This window comes from Propithecus coquereli, unplaced genomic scaffold (genome assembly GCF_000956105.1).
Source record: "Propithecus coquereli isolate 6110/MARCELLA unplaced genomic scaffold, Pcoq_1.0 Scaffold22, whole genome shotgun sequence".
NCBI classification, from domain to species: Eukaryota; Metazoa; Chordata; class Mammalia; order Primates; family Indriidae; genus Propithecus; species Propithecus coquereli.
Genome location: NW_012147189.1, coordinates 3,274,546 through 3,293,096, shown reverse-complemented (window position 1 = coordinate 3,293,096; position 18,551 = coordinate 3,274,546).

The window sequence follows — 18,551 nt, the reverse complement described above, 5'->3', positions numbered from 1 at the left end:
TCCAGACAGGTGATGTTAAGCTGATATTTGAAGTCCAATTAAGGGAGATCCCAGCAGACAAGGGAGCAGAGAATTCTAGGCAAGGAACAGTATGTACTAAGAAGGGCGATAAGAAATAGCATGGCTTATTTCTAGAGCTGCAGATAGTTTGGTGTTGCTGAAGTTTCTTATACGGAGGCTGGGAGTTGGGAAGGAGCCAGATCATGAGGGGCTCTGAATACTACACCAGGGAGTTTGAACTGGTGGTGTGCAGTCCACTGAAGGGTTTTAAATAGAGGAATGACAGAATCAGATTGATTGTGCTTGCACTTTAGAACTATCACCCTGACTGCAATGTGGATGCTGGGAAAACTGACAGAGAAAGCAAAAAGCTGTTGAAATAGTCCAGGTAGGAGATGATGACAGCCTGAACTAAGGCAAAAGCAGTGGGAATTCAAAGGAAGAGACAGTGACATATTAACTATGGAGAAGACTCCAGAGGATTTGAAGTGGAAGTTTGGGCTTTTATTTTATGTTAAAAATTTTATTATTATTATTTTAGTGAGTGCATGAGTTCTATTTATCAAAGTAGGTAAATAGGAGGAAGACATATTATTGAATTGAAGCAACTATGAAATTCAATAAGCAAAAACCCAGTAAGTTATTGGATGCATAGGCGTGAATCTATAGATTGTGGGAGTCATTCACCTGTAAGAATAGTTGAAGCCATGGATGTAGGATGAGAAGCATGCTGAACAGAGAACTCTACAAAATAACAACATGTTGGGAGTAAAAAGAGAAAAGATAAATGTGGTTAGAAAAAGAGAAAGCACAATCCAAGTTTAAGAAGGAGAACCGTAGAGAATGGATCCGTGAAAGCTCAGAGAGGAGACAATGCTGAGGGCTCAACATATCAAATTCTGCATGGAGGTCAAGAGTTTGGAAAGTGGCCACTAGATTTGACCTGTAGGAGTTCTTTGGAGCTCTCAGGGAGAGTAATTTGTGAACTTCACTTTATTTACCCAAATGTATGGAAATCCTTAAATATTACCTCAATGACCTGCGTTCTTTGACAGAGTGGAGGAACCCAAAGTGACCTGGTCAGGATCACACAATTAATTAGTGGCAGAACTGAGCTAAAATGCTCTCTGCATTCTCGTTTGTTCTTTGCCTTGGGACTAAATTTTTTGATATTTGAAAGGTCCTGATAAACCAGGCATAATAGATTTAGTAATAGGACTCATCCTTACTAGACTTTCCTTTCTTTCCCTCCCCAACCACTTCTAATTCATCAGCAAATCCTGTTGACACTTCCTCCAAAATAGATCCACTTCCCAATCAGTCAAATCTCTCCACTTACACCACCGCTCGGTTGAGCTAACATCTCTTTCCATGTTACTGCAGTGGCCTCCTGCTATGTCTCAATGGTTACACTATGCCCCCACTATCGTCCATCTTCAACAGAACAGCAGAAATTCTCTTTGAAAATCAGATCATGTTACTATCTTGCTTAAACCTTAGAAAAGGTTTCCTGTAACACAAAGAATGAAATCCGATCTCTTTAAATGTCTTAGAAGATCTCATGTACCATAACTGTTGCTCACAATTTGGACTGTGCCATCCTCCACCTTCTGCCTCCTTATTATTCCAGATACCGTCCTTCCCTTGCTTAAATGAGGGGGTGCATTCCTGTCTCATGGCCTTTGCAATTCTGTGCCCTCTTCCTGTTTGCAGTTTCCCTGGATTTTCATTTGGCTGGCCCTTTCTCCTCATTCAGTTCTCAGCTTAAATGCCATCTCCTTATAGAAGTCTTCCTTCCCATCCTAACCAAAGGAGTCTCTATACCTTTACATTCAGTCTTTTTTAAATTTCAAAATATTAAGGAGGTACACATGTTTTAGGTTGCGTGGATTATTTTTGTAATGTTTGAGTCCTGGCTATAGGTATGCCTGTCATCCAAATAGTTTTCATATTGCCCATTAGGTTAATTTATTCCCGCCCGCTCCTATTACTTCCTCCTTGGTTAATTTCCACTGAGTTTTACTTCCCTCTGTGCAGAAGTGTGCTCTTCGGTTAGTTCCAATTTAATAGTGAGTACATGTGATGTTTGTTTTTCCATTCTTGAGATACTTCACTTAGGAGAATGGTCTCCAGTTCCATCCATATTGTTGCAAAAGGTATTATTTCATCTTTTTTTAACGGCTAAGTAATACTCCATGGTATACATATATGACGTTTTGTTAATCCACTCATGAATTGATGGTACTTGGGTTAATTCCACATCTTTGCAATTATGAATTGTGCTGCAGTAAACATTTGAGTGCAGGTGTCTTATTGATGAAAAGTCTTCTTTTCCTTTGGGCAGATACCCAATAGTCGGATTTCTGGACTGAATGGTAGGTCTACTTTTTGTTCTTTAAGGACTCTGCATACTGTTTTCCATAGAGGCTGTACTAATTTGCAGTCCTACCGACTGTGTATAAGCATTCCTTTCTCCCTGCATCCATGTCAGCATCTATTATTCTTGCACTTTTTAATAAAAGCCTTCTAACTGGGTTAAGGCAATATCTCATTGTGGTTTTAATTTGCATTTCCCTGATGATTAGTGATGTTGAGGATTTTTTCGTATGTTTATTGGCCATTTGTCTTTCTTCTTTTGAGAAGCTTAGGTTCATGTACTTTGCCCACTGTTTAGAAGGGTTGTTTGTTTTTTTCTTGATGATTTGCTGGAGTTCTTTGTAAATTCTGGTTATTAACCCTTTATTGAGTGTGTAGCTTACAAATATTTTCTTCCATTCTGTAGGTTGTCTATTTGCTCTGTTGACTGTTTTCTTAGCTGTGCACAAGCTTTTTAGTGTAATCAAGTCCCCTTTATTAATTTTTGTTGTTGCCATGATTGCCATTGGGGTCTTAGTCATAAATTCTTTGCATAGGCTGATATTTAGAAGAGTTTTTCCTACCTTTTCCTCTAGAATTCTTATGTTTTACCCCTTAGATCTATGTCTTTTATCCGACTTGAACTGATTTTTGTGAGTGGTGAGAGAAAGGGGTCCTGTTTCATTCTTCTGCATGTGGCTAGCCAATTCTCCCAGCACCATTTATTAAATAGAGCTTCTTTTCCCCAGTGTACATTGTTGTCTGCTTTGTCAAAGATTAGTTAATTGTAGGTAGATGGTTTTATATCTGGGTTCTCTGTTCTGTTCCAGTGGTCTATGTCTCCATTTTTGTACAAATACCATGCTGTTTTGGTTACTACAGCCATATAGTATAGGTTGAAGTCTGGTAATGGGATGCCTCCAGATATGTTCTTTTTGCTTAAAATTGCTTGGGCTATTTGGGCTCTTTTCTGGTTCCAAATGAAGCATAGAATTATTTTTTCTAGATCTGTGAACTGACTTTGGTAATTTGATGGGGATTGCACTGAATTTGTAAATCACTTTGGGTAGTATGGACATTTTAACAATGTTGATTCTACCTATCCATAAGCATGATATGTTTTTCCATTTGTTTGCATCATCTGCGACTTCTTTCCTCAGAGTTTCATAGTTCTCCTTGTAGAGATTTTTCACCTCCTTGGTTAGGTATATTCCTAGGTATTTTATTTTCTTTGTGGCTATTGTGATGGTATCGAGGCTTTTATTTGACTCTGAGCCTGACTATTATTAGTATATAGAAATGTTACTGATTTATGTACATTGATTTTGTATCCTGAGACTTTGCTGAATTTATTTATCAATTCTAGGAGACTCTTGGTGGAATCTTTGGGATTTTCAGATGCAGGATCATATAATCAGTGAAGAGTGATAGTTTGACCTCCTCTTTCCTGATATGGATACCTTAATATTCTTCTCTTGCCTGATTGCCCTGGCTAGGATTTCTGGCACTATGTTGAATAGAAGTGGTAACAGTTGACATTCTTGTCTTGTTCCAGTTGTTAGGGGGAATGCTTTCAACTTTTCCCATTCAGTATGATGTTGGCTGCAGGTTTGTCATATATGGCATTTATTATTCTGAGATATAATCCTTCTATGCCTAGTTTGTTTGAGGGTTTTTATCATAAAAGGGTGCTGAATTTTGTGGAATGCTTTTTCTGCGTCTATTGAGAAGATCATATAGTGTTTGTTTTTGCTTTTGTTTATGTGGTGAATCACATTTATTGACTTACATATGTTGAACCATCCTTGAATCACTGGAATCAAGCCCATTTGATCCTGATGGGTTATTTTTTTGATGTGCTGTTGAATTCTGTTTGCTAGTGTTTTATTGAGGATTTTTGCATTTATATGCATAAGGGATATTGGTCTGTAGTTTTCTTTTTTTGTTGTGTTCTTTCATGGCTTTGGTATCAAGGTGATACTGGCTTTTTAGAATGGGTTTGGGAGGATTTCCTCCTTCTCAATATTATGGAATAATTTCTGTATTATCGGTAGCAGGTCTTTTTTATAGGTTTGATATAATTTGGCTGTGAATCTATTTGGTCCAGGGCTTTTTTTGTGGGGGGAGGATTTTTATTACTGATTTGATCTCACTATTCATTATTGGTCTGTTCAGGGGTTCTATTTCTTCCTGATTGAGCCTTGGGAGGTTGTGTGTTTCCAGGAACTTGTCCATTTCCTCTATGTTCTCTAGTTTATGAGTGTAGAGATTTACATAGTATTCATGGATGATGTTTTGTATTTCTGTGGTATCAGTTGTAATATCACCTTTTTCATTTCTGATTCAGCTTATTTGGGTCCTTTCTCTTCTTTTCTTTGCTATCTAGTAAGAGTTCTGTCAGTTTTATCTTTCCAAAAACCAACTTTTTCTTTCATTAATCTTTTGTATTGTTTTTTTGTTTTCCAATTCATTTAGTTCTCCTCTGACCTTTGTTATTTCTTTTCTTCTTCTGGCTTTGGGTTTGGTTTGTTCTTTCTTTTCTAGTTCCTTGAGGTGTGACATTAGGTTGCTAATTTGTGATCTGTCTTTTTGAGGTGGGCATTTAAGGCTATGAATTTTTCCCTGACGAATGCTTTTGCTGTGTCCCATAGATTTTGATAACTTGTGTCCCCTTTGTTGTTTAGCTCAAAGAATTTTTTGATTTCCATCTTAATTTCATTCTTTACCCAATAGTCTTTCAGCAGCAGGTTGTTTAATTGCCATGACTTTGTGTAGGTTTGAGTGTTTCTCTTGTGATTGATTTCTAGTTTTATTTTGCTGTGGTCTGAGAAGGTACCTGGTATAATTTTGACTTTTTTGAATTTGTTGAGACCTGTTTTATGGCCTAAGATATGATCAATCTTGGAGAATGTCCCATGTGCTGCTGAGAAGAATGTGTATTACGTAGTTTTTGGGTAGAATGTTCTGTAAATATCTGTTAGGTCCATTCGATTCAGAGTTTGGTTTAAGCCCATTATTTCTTTATTTATTTTCTACTTTGATGATTTGTTGAGCTCTGATAGTGGGGTGTTAAGGTCTCTGGCAATTATGATGGTGCCGTTTATTTCTTTGCTTAGCTCTAGTAAGATTTGCTTTATGTATCTGGGAGATCCTTTCTTGAGCACATATATGTTTAAGATTATTATGTCTTCTTACTAGATAGCTCCTTTTACCGTTATATAATGACCCTCTTTGTCTTTCTTTACCTTCGTTGGCTTAAAGTCAATTTTATCTGATATGAGGATGGCTACATCTGCTCTCTTTTGGTTTCCATTTGCATGGAATATTTTTTTCCATACTTTCATGTTGAGTCTGTGTGTGTCCTTATGGTTTAGAAGTATTTCCTGTAGAGAGCAGATACTTGGATTTTGTACTTTCATCCATTCAGCCAGCCTATGTCTTTTGAGAGGAGTGTTCAGTCTGTTCACATTAATTGATAGCAGTAATATGTGGGATGTTAGTCTATTCGTCCTGTTGGGTAGTCCCTTATTGCTTTGTTTTATCTCTTATTCTATTGTTTTATAGGAGTTGTGACTTTTTTAGGTGAATTTACGCTGGTGGATATCTGTTGTGCTGGTTTGTGTGTAGTGCTGTTCTGAGTATTTCATGCAGAGCAGGTCTGGTCATAGCAAATTCCCTCAGTGTTTGCTTGTCTGAACAAGACTTAATTTCTACATTGATTGTGAAACTTAGTTTTGCAGGATACTAAATTTTAGGCTGGCAGTTGTTCTGTTTAAGCCAATTGAAGATGGGGCCCTAATCCCTTCTGGCTTGTAAGGTTTCTGCTGAGAAGTCTGCTGTTAACCTGATGGGTTTTCCTTTGTAGGTTATTTGATGCTTTCATCTTGCCACTTGTAGAGTTTTCTCCTTTATTTTGACTTTAGCCAGGTTGATTACTATGTGTCTTGGAGATGACCTATTTGCTGTGAATCTTCCTGGTGTTCAACGTCCATCTTGTATATGTATTTCTGAAATTCTGGTAATACCTGGTATGTTTTTTTTAAGTAATTTCCTCAAATAGGTTTTCCATGCTTTTAACTCTTTCTTCTTCTCTCTTAGGGATACTTATAATTTGAATGTTAGTTCACTTCACATAGTCCCATATCTCCCTCAGTGATTACTTGGACTTTTTTATATTCTTCTTTGTCCCTTTAGATGACTGGGTTATCTTGAGAGCCTTGTCTTCAAGCTCTGAGATTCCTTCTTCTCCTTGGTTTAGCCTGTTGTTAAAGCTTTCTACTGTGTTTTGAAATTCCCTAAATGACTCTTTCATTTTTTTAAGTTCTATTATTTCCTTCCTTGTGTTGTCTAGCTCTATGGTGACTTTTTCATTTTTTTCATTGATTTCCTGAAATATTTTTTTGGCTTCTTTTTGTTGGTTTTTAACTTTCTCTTCAATTCCATTCATCCTATTAGCCATCCATATTCTGAATTCCATTTCTGTCATTTCAGCAATTTCCTTGTGGGTGCAGTCCACTACTCTAGCTCCATTGTGTTCCCTTCTGGGTGTCGAGCTATTTTGTTTTCTCATGTTGCCAGTGTTCTTTTGCTGATTTCTTCTCATCTGGCTCATCTTCTCTCAGCTCTGGGTTGATAGGATTGCAGGGCACCTGCTCCCCTTTGCTGGGTACTCTCTCGAACCAAGTCCAGGAGTGACGGGTGCTCAGGGCTAGGGGATCCTGAGTGAAGTTTTGGACTTCAGGGAGGTTCTGCTGGGCCCATGGTAGTGATGGAGACTCAGTTGTGTGGTCTTGGGGACCAGTCACAACTCTGAAGTCTCGGGGGTGGAATTGCAGGCCCGGCAGTCACCCAGGAGCTACAGTGGCAGGGCCTCAGACTCAAGCATAGTGAGAGTTTCAGAGCTGGCTCTGGGGATTTCAGGGGCAGAGCCACCCAAATAGGGGGGATGTTCCACCAGCGTGGGGATTGCTGATGCTCAGTCATGCAGGTGGGGGTTTGTCTCAGTGGCCCACGGTCTGTGTAGGTGGGGCAGAGCTGCTGGCTGGCCAAAGTTCTCCCACTGCTCCTAGGACCCACCATTTGGTCTTTATTACCACAAAATCTATAGCACTTCTTATCACTTTTTGAAATTATATTGCTTCTTTATTTGTTTACTCATGTCATCTATCTTGTCAGTGAGACTAGGGACCATATCTATCTTGTTCACTTTGGTATTCCCAGGGCCTAGAATAGTGCTTGGATTATAGAATAACTACTAACTCTTATATTATGTTTGTCACTTAACAGTGCATGGCACTGTTCTCAGCACCTTACAGTTATTAACTCATTTAATTTTCACATGAATTCTATGATGTAGGCACAATTCAATCCTACATCTACAGATGAGGAAACTGAAGCACCAAGTTAGATCATTAAAGCCCTTGCCTAAGCCAGTTAGTGGCAATGTTTCAGAGCAATGCTTCTCAAATTTCAGTACCCATCAGAGTCACCCGGGGGACTTGTTAAAATGCGGGATGCTGGTCCCCTACCTCAGTGTCTCTGTATCTATAGCTCTGGGGCCTAAGAATTTTCATTTCGAACAAATTCCCGAAGGATGCTGGTACTGCTGATTCAAGAACCACCCTTTGAGAACCAATGCCATAGAGTTCACAAAGTATTTTCTCACGTTATCTATACTAACACTCAAATTCCCATAATCAATTATTGTGCCCATTTTGTAGATGAGGAAACTGAGGCTCAGAGAAGTTAATCTACTTTCCCACGACCACAGGGGGAGTGAGTGGAAAATCTGCTTGTATTCAAGTCTTCTCACTCCAAATCAAGTATTCTTGGCACTGCCCTAAGAGGCCTCTATATGGTATTGAGTTTTTTAAAATGCTGCTCCAATAGATAAGTTGTAAAGTCTTCATGAACTTGGCAGATAAATAAAGGAATCACATAGGAATAAAAGGAGCTTACATCTTCTACTCTATTTCAGCTTAATTTGAGTGATCAAGATGGTTTCGTACACAAGCTGACTTTGTTGAAATTCATTTTTACTCTAATATAAATATGTTATAAATATGAACCACTTTCCCTTTGTGTTTAATATAATCTAAGTCATATGATAGCATTTCAAGTGAGGTTTATGTGACTTGCACTACAATTAAAGAAGCTTTCTTGAAAAACAAAAGGAGAAATTTAAGAGTATGTATTGAAAATTTGTAATATTTTAATATTTATCGTTTAATTTTTTATAAATGAAACACTAGTTCTAAAGGGAGATTTTAAAAAATCTTGCGCGTGAGAGAATTTTCACTAAAATTTCTGAAGAAGTACTTGAATTTTCTTTTTTCAGATAGCAACCCTACTGCACACTGGAAACTGGATACAAAACTTTATTTTCCTCAGGTTCTTTCAGGCATTAGCATTCCGATGCCACATTTGTATGACAAAGACTAATAAGAAGAGAAAATGGCACACCCTGGATCTATTTTAGTGATAAGGATAGGAGGAGGAAATGGTAAAAACCTACCTTGTTCCCATTACTATAGTACTAAAACTGTCATCAATTATAATCACTCACCGTATTCCTAATGTGAGACTTTGTTGGTAACTTCTCTTCAACACAAACTCAGTCTCCTTTAATCCAATCTGTATGTGAAATATATGTGGAAATATATTGATAGTGCTTACATTGATGGCATTTTCTTCACTTATAAAAGCATGTGTTGAAAAAGAAGTGATGTCAGCACATAATAACAAGATTTCTGTAAGACAGTTATTTCTGTTTTATTGCCCATCATCTTATAGGCAAAATAGAAAATGTTCTAAGCATTTATCTTGACCTATATTTCATATTCAAAGTTATCTATGCAGAATGTTTCTTTTGTCTTTTCCCAGTGGGCCAAAAATGTCACTACAGTTCCGCCTACCTGTGCCCATGGCCTTATGTTCGTTTTTGTTCAGTTTGACTTGACTCATTTCTTTCCTTCCTTCCGTAGGTTACCCCCTTTATTCCCTCCCTTTCTTCTTCCTCTCTTTTTCTCTTTTTTCAACAAATAATTCTTGGGTTCATGATGTTCTAGATTCAGAAAGTAAGACACTTATAGTCATGCTGGAGAAGAAAACATAAACATATAAAAAAGTCCTGTGGTTTAGATGATACTTTATGTAATGAAGAAGTAAAAAAATAGTACACAAAAGGTGCAATAAGCATTGAAAGGGGATGGAGATCCCTGTGGAACTGACATTTTCAGGATGGCTTCATAAAAAACATTTCAGGTATCTATTGCTGCAGAATAACCACCTCAAAATGTGGTGACTTAAAACAATAACAACTTATTATTTGTCTTAATTGTACCATCTGGGTTGGGCTCAGCTCTCTTCTGCTTCACCTCTTGTTGCTGGTGTTGGAATGTCCAGGACAGCTTCTTCACTCATGTGTCTGTCACCTCCTCTAAATGGCTGGAACAGGTGGCATCTGGCTGAGCCTCTCTCTCTCTCCACAAAGTCTCCTCAATAGAGTAGCTGGACCTCTTTGCATGGTGGCTCAAGGCTCCAAGAGAGAGTATTTCAAGAGCATAAGCCACAATATACGAGTACTTATCACAACTTTACTGTGTTACACTTGCTCATGTCCCACTGGCCAAAGCTAGTCTGTGTGGAAGATATGAAGACTGGAAGGTGTGGTCCACTGGGGGCCACCAATCCAAACAAAGCATTTGGAGGACCTCAGTACATGTGGGATGTGAGGAAAGAAATCAAATATGGAGAATTTGGGCTTAAGTGATTAGAAAACTTGTAAGACTATTCATCAGAAGAGAGGAAGTTACATGGGGGAGCTAGTTTTAGATATGATAAGTTTGGGATGATGAAAATGTCCACTGGACAGACAGAGAAAGGGGTCAGGGTCATGAGCTGAGGGCTGAAGTACTAAACTCTGGAGTCATATGCAGAAAATAAATAGGTAAAACTTTGTGACTGAGTGTGTTCTGAAAAAGATAGAAGTTCGATCATATAGAAATGTTAGAACCTCTGTATTTCTAGTTGAATTTTGCTCTGATTGATACACATCTGTGTGTAGAATTTAATTGAGAAATAATTCAATTTTATGTTAGCAACTTTTACTGTGGAGCAGCTCTAGTGCTTTAAGTTATTGACTTTAAAGTAAGCATTTATTAATAATAGCTAATATCTTTGAGACTTACTCATGGTTCTCAAGTAGGGTAGAATCATTGTATGAAAGCTAATGTTAATGATATCACGTGGGAGAATTAAGCTTTACTTTGTTTTTTAATCTTCTACATGTTGTCCTGCTTTTGGAAACATTAACAAAACTGTACAAAAGCTTGGTTTCAAGAATGAGTCAATTTTCTTATGATAATGGACTCAATGTTAAGGCTGGATCAACACAAGCACAGGAGATTAAAAATTAGGTGCAGAAATATTTTCTTGGTATCTACTAAGAAAGAAAATCAATTTTCAGAGACAATTAGTAGTTTTCTAAGAACCCATTGCACACGTAAATGAGAACTGTTGATTGAAGAACTGCTTTCAGAAATTCCCTGAAATGTCAGGAAGTTTTGCATTTAAAAAACTTGTATGAACATTGTCTTGTTTCACTGAGCTACTCGGGTAGGCCTTGGGTAGCTGTCCTAGATTACATGGCCTGCCCAATTCAATTTGCCATGCAGACCCAACAGCTGTGGGCAGGCCAAAGGGACCTCTCAACTTCAGCCAGAAGGAATGGGTTAAACTGAAGAAACCATATGGAATGTATTATTTTTATTCGATCCTCTGCTTTTAGAGAAAAATGGGGAGGCTAAGAATTCAGTCCAAACTGAAATTAAGTATTCGTGTCTTGAATTGTTGCATGATATCACTTATTTTCCCTTTCTCTTTCACTTTTAAATCATTTGGGGACTATTGTATGAAAAACACCTATACACACTTGCTTATTTGCAAGAATATAATGAGAATGATATAAAATGTGGTTGTAATTTTATAGGTACTGTATAATATTTTATCAAGTATATCACTTGGTTCCCTCCACTTTTTTAAACCGATGTTATAGATACGTGTTAAAGGCCGCGTTTCCTTAATGAGCTACAGTGTGACCTAATGAAAAAAGGTAACATTTATTGTGCCCCTACTATGTCCTAACTGCTTTATATGTATTATTTCATTTGATCCTCACAACAGCCTTATGAGTTAGGTATTATTGTTATCTTTAATTTGCAGATTGGAAACTGAGACACAGAGAGGCTATGTAACCTCTCCAAGGTAACACAGCTAGTAAGTAGTAGGGCAGGATTTAAACATATCTCTCTAAATTCACAGTGAGCACTTTTAACTACCATCCAGGCACTAGACATTTTATGATCTTTCTCCTACTGTGTTGTAATTCTTTATTTCCTACCTTTTAAAATCTTGACTTGTGAAACTGAGGACAAATCAGCCAATGGAGAAAGAGCACTCACAATAATATTTTCTTGCTGCTTTCTCACTATATCACAAGGGGCCACCTCTGTAATCAGGTAGTCCTTCGTAGTAATAAATAGATAGAACTTGCTATGTGTCGGTACTGTTGTCTGAAGCGTATTTCATGTTTTAGCTCATTTAATTTTCATAATACCCCTATGAGATAGCCGTTCTTATTATCTCCCTTTCGTAGATGAGGAAACAACACAGAGAGCTTAAGTAACATGCCCAAGATTGCCCAGCTATTAAATGGCACAGTCAGGGTTCAGATCCAGGCAGTCTAACCCCAGAGTCCATGCGTTTAACCACTACACATACTGCCTCTTTAGCTTTAACTTGTTTTCTTAAAAGCTACATCTTCTTTACACAATAATTTTGATAACAACAAATTTGAAATTAGTTTAGCCTATCTAAAGACTAAAATGTATTTCATCCCTCTCTCCCCAATGCCTTTTAAAAGTTGGTACAGTTTTTGTGCCGGTACCAAGCTGATTTGATTATTACAGCTTTGTAATAGAGTTTGAAGTCTGGTAAATTGATGCCTCCCATTTTGTTTTTATTGCTAGAATTGTTTTTGCTATGCGGGGTCTTCTTTCATTCCATAGGAAGCATAAAATTAATTTTTCTACATCTGTGAAGAATGATGTTGATATTTTAATAGGTATTGCATTGAATCTGTAACCCCCATAATATGCTGAAATGAAAAAAAAAAAAAAGAAAAGAAAAGGAGATGAATCAGAACAAGATCTTGTTCTTGTAACTTCTTGGTTTAGCGAAGAGAATAATATGTAAATAAATGGTTGAAATGTAAAATAAAATAAAATAAAATAAAAGTTGGTACAGTTTAGACTGAGATAATGAAGTTTTTCTTTATGTTAAATATTCTTGTGGTTTCTCTTCTCCCTCATGAAGCTATTTTACTTATTAGGTGGGGGGGGTCTACTTATTTAATCAACTTTATATTTGGGGCAAGGATACACGAGTCCTCACTTGCTGTAAGCACAGAAGAATATTTGAATTTAGCCTAAATATTGTTTAAATAAAATCTACTCCTGAGCTCATTTGAAAACAACACTAAAATTAGGATATTCCATGTATCATCTCCTTTGCAAATATCTGTATCCTTTAATCTATGTATATCATTCTACACTAACAGCTTGCTGTAAGGACAAAAAGAAGCTTTCCTCTTAAAACCTGTGTGCTCACAAATGAGCTTATTGATGTGATATAGTCAATTATTTTTTAAACACCATTTAAAACTGCATTTTAGAGAGCAGATAGTTTTTTTAAATTTTTATTCCAGAAAAACGATTATCGAAATGATTGTTGGGAATAATTCTAGAAATTAGACCAGAAGGTTCTCTCTGCAAAGCTATGGTGACACTGTTAAAAAGGGAAAATGCCTATGGAATATGTCCGAGTGCTTCTATGTTGATAGTGTCCACCCAGCAAAAGTGCCAAGGCCTGAAACTCAGCGTCAGAGAATGAGGAAGCCTGAGAATAGCATCTCTCCATGGGACACCGTAAACAGCAACATTTTAAGAGGAAGTTTAGTCGATGGAACCAGAAATAATACCAAAATTTCTGACTTCCCTCACGTCCTCCTGTGACAAACAGAATTTATTGGTGATTGAGCATGACTACTATCACACAGAGAGTTCTCCTTAATGTTAAAATGCAAAAGAAATGAAATTTTCAAGTGAGTTACTTAACAAGTCACTTGAAATTTATATTTATTATGCTATACTGTTAGATCTATTCCTTTCTGTTTATATATTTAAATTTGGAAATCTTTTTGTTATTTTAGCAATCAGCAAAATGGAGATCCACATGTAAAAATTCACCTTAAAATCACTGTAATATTTTTTAAATCCGTAGGATCTGAAAATACAGTGGAACATGACAGCATCACTTAGAGTATTTATTTATGATTATAAAATTTCCTCCAGTCATTGAATAAATTGGAACTTCCAATGAATTTTCAATATGAAAATACTGTTCACCAATTACTTCTTTGATTTTAGCATTCATTTTCAATTATTTGCATTAAAAAATATTCAGAATTAAGTATACAGAATAACTGGTAGTACATACATAGTGACTAGACATACCATTGTAATAATTTTCAGGATGCAAAAGTAATTATGTATATTATACTAGTAGATTTATTTCCTCATTGTAAGAGGAGTTATAATGCATACAGCTTTAATTTGTCATAACCTTGAGAATTCTTTGGGATTTTTGTTATACATGAACTAATGAATAACTAAATATACTTTAGTCATAGTCTTTCATTCAGTGAACATAGAGTTTAGGAAACATTCTATGTAGGAATATGAATCATAAAGCAGAAAGATTTTTCACTAGCTACTTGTATCCCCATAGTGAAAGTAGGTATTAAACTGAAGCTGGAAGGAGATTCCTTACTTTCATATGGTCTTCAAATAATTTTAAACCAACTAAATTCTCTTCAAGCTTGAATTTCATGTGTTCCAATAACCCTAGGTTCTTTCCTGAATCTTGTTATCACAGGATATGTGATTTTAAAAATGTTTTTATTTAAGTCATAAAATAAAATGAACCCCTGCTATAGCATGGATATTGCATGACTTTGGATTTAACATGAGCCAGTCTTCTCTCAGCTAACACCGTTGTTAGAACTGGTTTCCCACAGAATCACAAAAGGTGAGGGCTATGTTTTATATGACATCTGTTACCGTTTCTAGAGAAAACAGTTTGCTATTTCATAGAGGATTCCAAGAGAGTAGCACCTATTAGATCCCATCAGCTCATGTTTAGTGATTAGTGATAGACTGACGATTAATAATAGACTTGAAGTGTGAGCTATGCCTTCATTAAAAACAAAGTCAAGAAGCTTATTTGGAGATGTGATCAATCCAAGTACAGTTTTACTCTGAGTTAATGACTCAATTCTCTATTTCAAATAGCATATCAGTTCAGTGTACATGTAATCTTATTGTTTTTTTATTAGATTTATAGCAATATTCTATCAATGCTAATTAATTTATTTCACTAGTATGACCCCTGGGGTTGGAAGAGAATTGTATGTAAATATATTCATTCACCTGCTCATCTATTCTCCCATTCATTCACTCATTCATTCATAAACAAACATTTGTTGTCTTCCTAGTAGGTCTTAGGCCCTGTGCTAGTTCTTAAAACACATTTGTGGATGAAAAAAATACAAAAAAACTAAATAAACAGGCATGATTCTTGATCTCATGAAGGTTCAGACGAGTGCAGGAGCCAGGCATTAATCACATTATCATACTAATGGAAGTGTAATTACAAACAGATGTGTTATTTTATGGACAGCTGCTTAGTACTCAGTATAACAGAGCAACCAGGCTTTGTCTGGGGCTGAGGTAGACCTGGGCACCAAGGAGGGCTCTGCAGAAGGGTGGAGTAGGGTGAAGTATGAGGGAGCTTTCCATTTAGAGAAGAAAAAACACTGGCAACAGGCCCCAGGAGGGAGGAAGGTGGTGAAGGGGAGAAACTGGACGAAGGCCAGAGTTGAAGGTGTTCAGATAGCAATGGGGAGAGAAGCACAAGATGAATCAAGGGCCAAACCACTTGGAGACTTTTAGGCCGTTTATCAACTTTGGTCTTTATTTTACGAGAAAGTAGAAATTGTAGAAATGTTTTCAGAAAGGGAATGTAGTGAGTTTAATGGTGGCCCCCATAAGTATAGGTCCATGTCTTAACCCCCAGAACCTGTGAATGTGAGCTTATTTGGAAGAAGTGTCATTGTAGAGCTAATTAAGGATCTTGAGACAGGGGCACCCCAGATTATCCCAGTGGGCCCTAAATCCCATGACATGTCCTTATAAGAGACAAAAGAGGAAAAGGGCCACAAAAGAGAGGGCTGTGTGAAGGTGGAGGCAGAGATTGGAGTGGACAGCCACAACCAGGGAATGCCGAGAGCCAGCAGAAGCTGGGAGAGGCAAGAATCAGAACTTCTCCTGGAGCCTCTGGAGGAAACACAACCCTGGGACACCTTCATTGAAGACTCAGCCTCCAGACCTGTGAGAAAATACATTTTTGTTATATTAAGCCAACAAATTTGTGGGAATTGGTTAATGGCAGTCCTAGGAAACTAACATGGGGGTAGTGATCTCGTCAGTCTCACGCTGTTGTGGACACTCGGCTGCAGTGTGGAGGCCTGATCCGTGTCAAGTCACAGCCGACTGGGACGGACCAGGGAGTAGGTTTTCGCTTTATTTGAGGCAAGAACTTGGTAAATTGCTTGGACCAGGGGGATGGTAATGGAAATAGATCGAAGAACTAGAGAGGAGGTAAAGTTGAGAGGACTTGATGATGCACTATTTGCCCAGGTAAAACAGAGAGGCAGATGTCAATTTTAAGACTCACCTTTTCTTGTTTTTAGTAGAAAAGGTGGCATTTTATTCTTTCAAGGACTATTTATTGACTGTCTACTATGTGTCTGGCACTGTCCTGAGTTCTGGTGGCCATGGCAAATAGAACAGAAAGGATCGTGCCCTTTCAGAGTTTATAGTTTGCAAAGAAATGAGGACAAATTGTAATTTGTGAATGTGTACATGCAACCAAATAGAAAAAGTTAGTAAGAAAAACATTGGCTTAGTTTACATTGGACCCAGAGTAGTGATTATACTGCATTTACACCAGACACAGCTGACCAGGAAGATGTCATGAGACAAAGGAAGTGCCCTTTCAATGTAATGTCTCTTTAAAAAGGTAATCCTCTGTTTAAATAAGGGGATTAGACAAACTGATTCTCCAAGGTCCCTTTAGCTCAAAAGAAATTTTTTTGACTTCATGTTATGAAGTTTTTTGTCAAGATTTGATCTTTGGAAGCCACATATTAAGTATAATTTAAGGATAAACAACAGTTTATACATAGATCTTAATTTAAAGAAGGTGTGAATTTTCATCTTTTTATAGATGGCTCCTAGATCATAATTAATTTCTTCCCTCTGGGATGTTGTCATGCCATGAATTGGGGATTTCAAGGTATCTCTGGTCTTTATTACAGATTTTGTGTATTGTTTATGCCCAAATGTCTATTTTATTTGAGCATTTTTGAGAAAGAGAGGAGTTGCGAACATTGAATTTTAACTTGTGAGGATCTGAGTTTAGTTTCAGGTATCATCTCTTATGATTTCATTTCTTTAATCTCATTTCATCAGCCCCTGGTTGGATAATTTTCAATTGGCTCTCTGGCTTGAGCTAGATGAAAAACTTATACTGACTTGGCCCCGTTCTATGGAATTTTTCCAAATAGGGGCAGGACCTGAATGTAGGTGTCCACTTTGTGAAGTTTACAAGGTTCTGACACTGGGGGAATCAACAGGAAGGAGACTGGAGCCCACAGCTGGAGGCTAATGCTCTGGCTGTGAATCCAGCCCCACCACGCACGCTGCAATCTGACTTCTGCTTTTTGTTTTGTTTGTATTTTTTTTAAATCTGTAAAATATCTTCTAAACTCATTTTGAGGATTAGCAAATCTGTTCAGGAAGCATTTAGCACAGATCTTAGATTGTTGTAGGGGTTGGACAAATGTTATCAATTACTATAGTTATTGCAAAAGTGTTAGGAAAAGTTATCTTACATTTCTATAAAATACTTGCCATTGTGTAGCTGCTTTAATTAAACACTCTAGACTTGAGTCTGGGTAGCTCAGCTCATTTGAGGACATGGGCTATAGCTGCTCCAAAAAAGAATGAGGCAGAAATCCAAAAGAATGAAGAAAGGTGAAGATCTTCAGAATTTTCAAATATCCTAATTCTGCTCCATTCAAATATGCTTGGGGAATGAAAAATCATATTGTGCTTAAAGTAGCATATTACTAAAATATCTGTATGTCATCACACATATTTGTTCATTTTAAAATGCTTATTTCATATCTGGTTTCATTGTAATTTCCTATATAAGGGAAAAACATATTCTCCCAAGTTATTGACTTCCTAGATGTTCCTTGGGTGCTCCTGAGAGCTGAATTTGATGTTTTCCCTTCATAAGAGTATTACTTAAAAAGTATTATTTACTTAGCTAATGACTAAACACTAACTTAGTGCAACTGAAGAAACATCTTACCAAATTTCTTCAGAATGACCATGTATTTCAGTAAAGATATATTTATTTTAAGCTATGTTTGAAAATCACAGAGTTCCATATTTTCTCACATTTTATCTGAGAAATGCACAATGTTTATTTGTAAAATGGAAATGAATTTTAATATTGCACTTCTTACCGCTGTGGGGTTTAGAGTTGACTTCATATCATTAAATGCATGGGTGAATTAGTGTATTTATTTGCTGTATGATATATCTGTATTTCAAAGCAAACATTTCAAAGGATCACTAAAATATGTATGTAAAGTTTGTATTTGCCTCCTAGTAATGTTCATAGAGAGGGTATGCACTACACAGATCTGGTTTTATAAGAAAAAATTGGACTATTTGGAACTCCATTACCCAATTTTCATGGGCATAGATGTAGGCGGACTTATACATGCAAATTTCACAAGTGTCTGTGACATAATTTTAAGATCTGACAGTAAATAGGTAAGATCAAATTCTACCCACAGGTGACTTAATATTGGTCAAAACAGTGCCTTTGCTCTTCTGTATTTATAACACAGAGCCAAGACACATGGGACCAAACATAGTTTGTGAGACAGTTACTCACACACATTTCATTTTATAATGTGGGTGCTTTACTGTAAATAACCG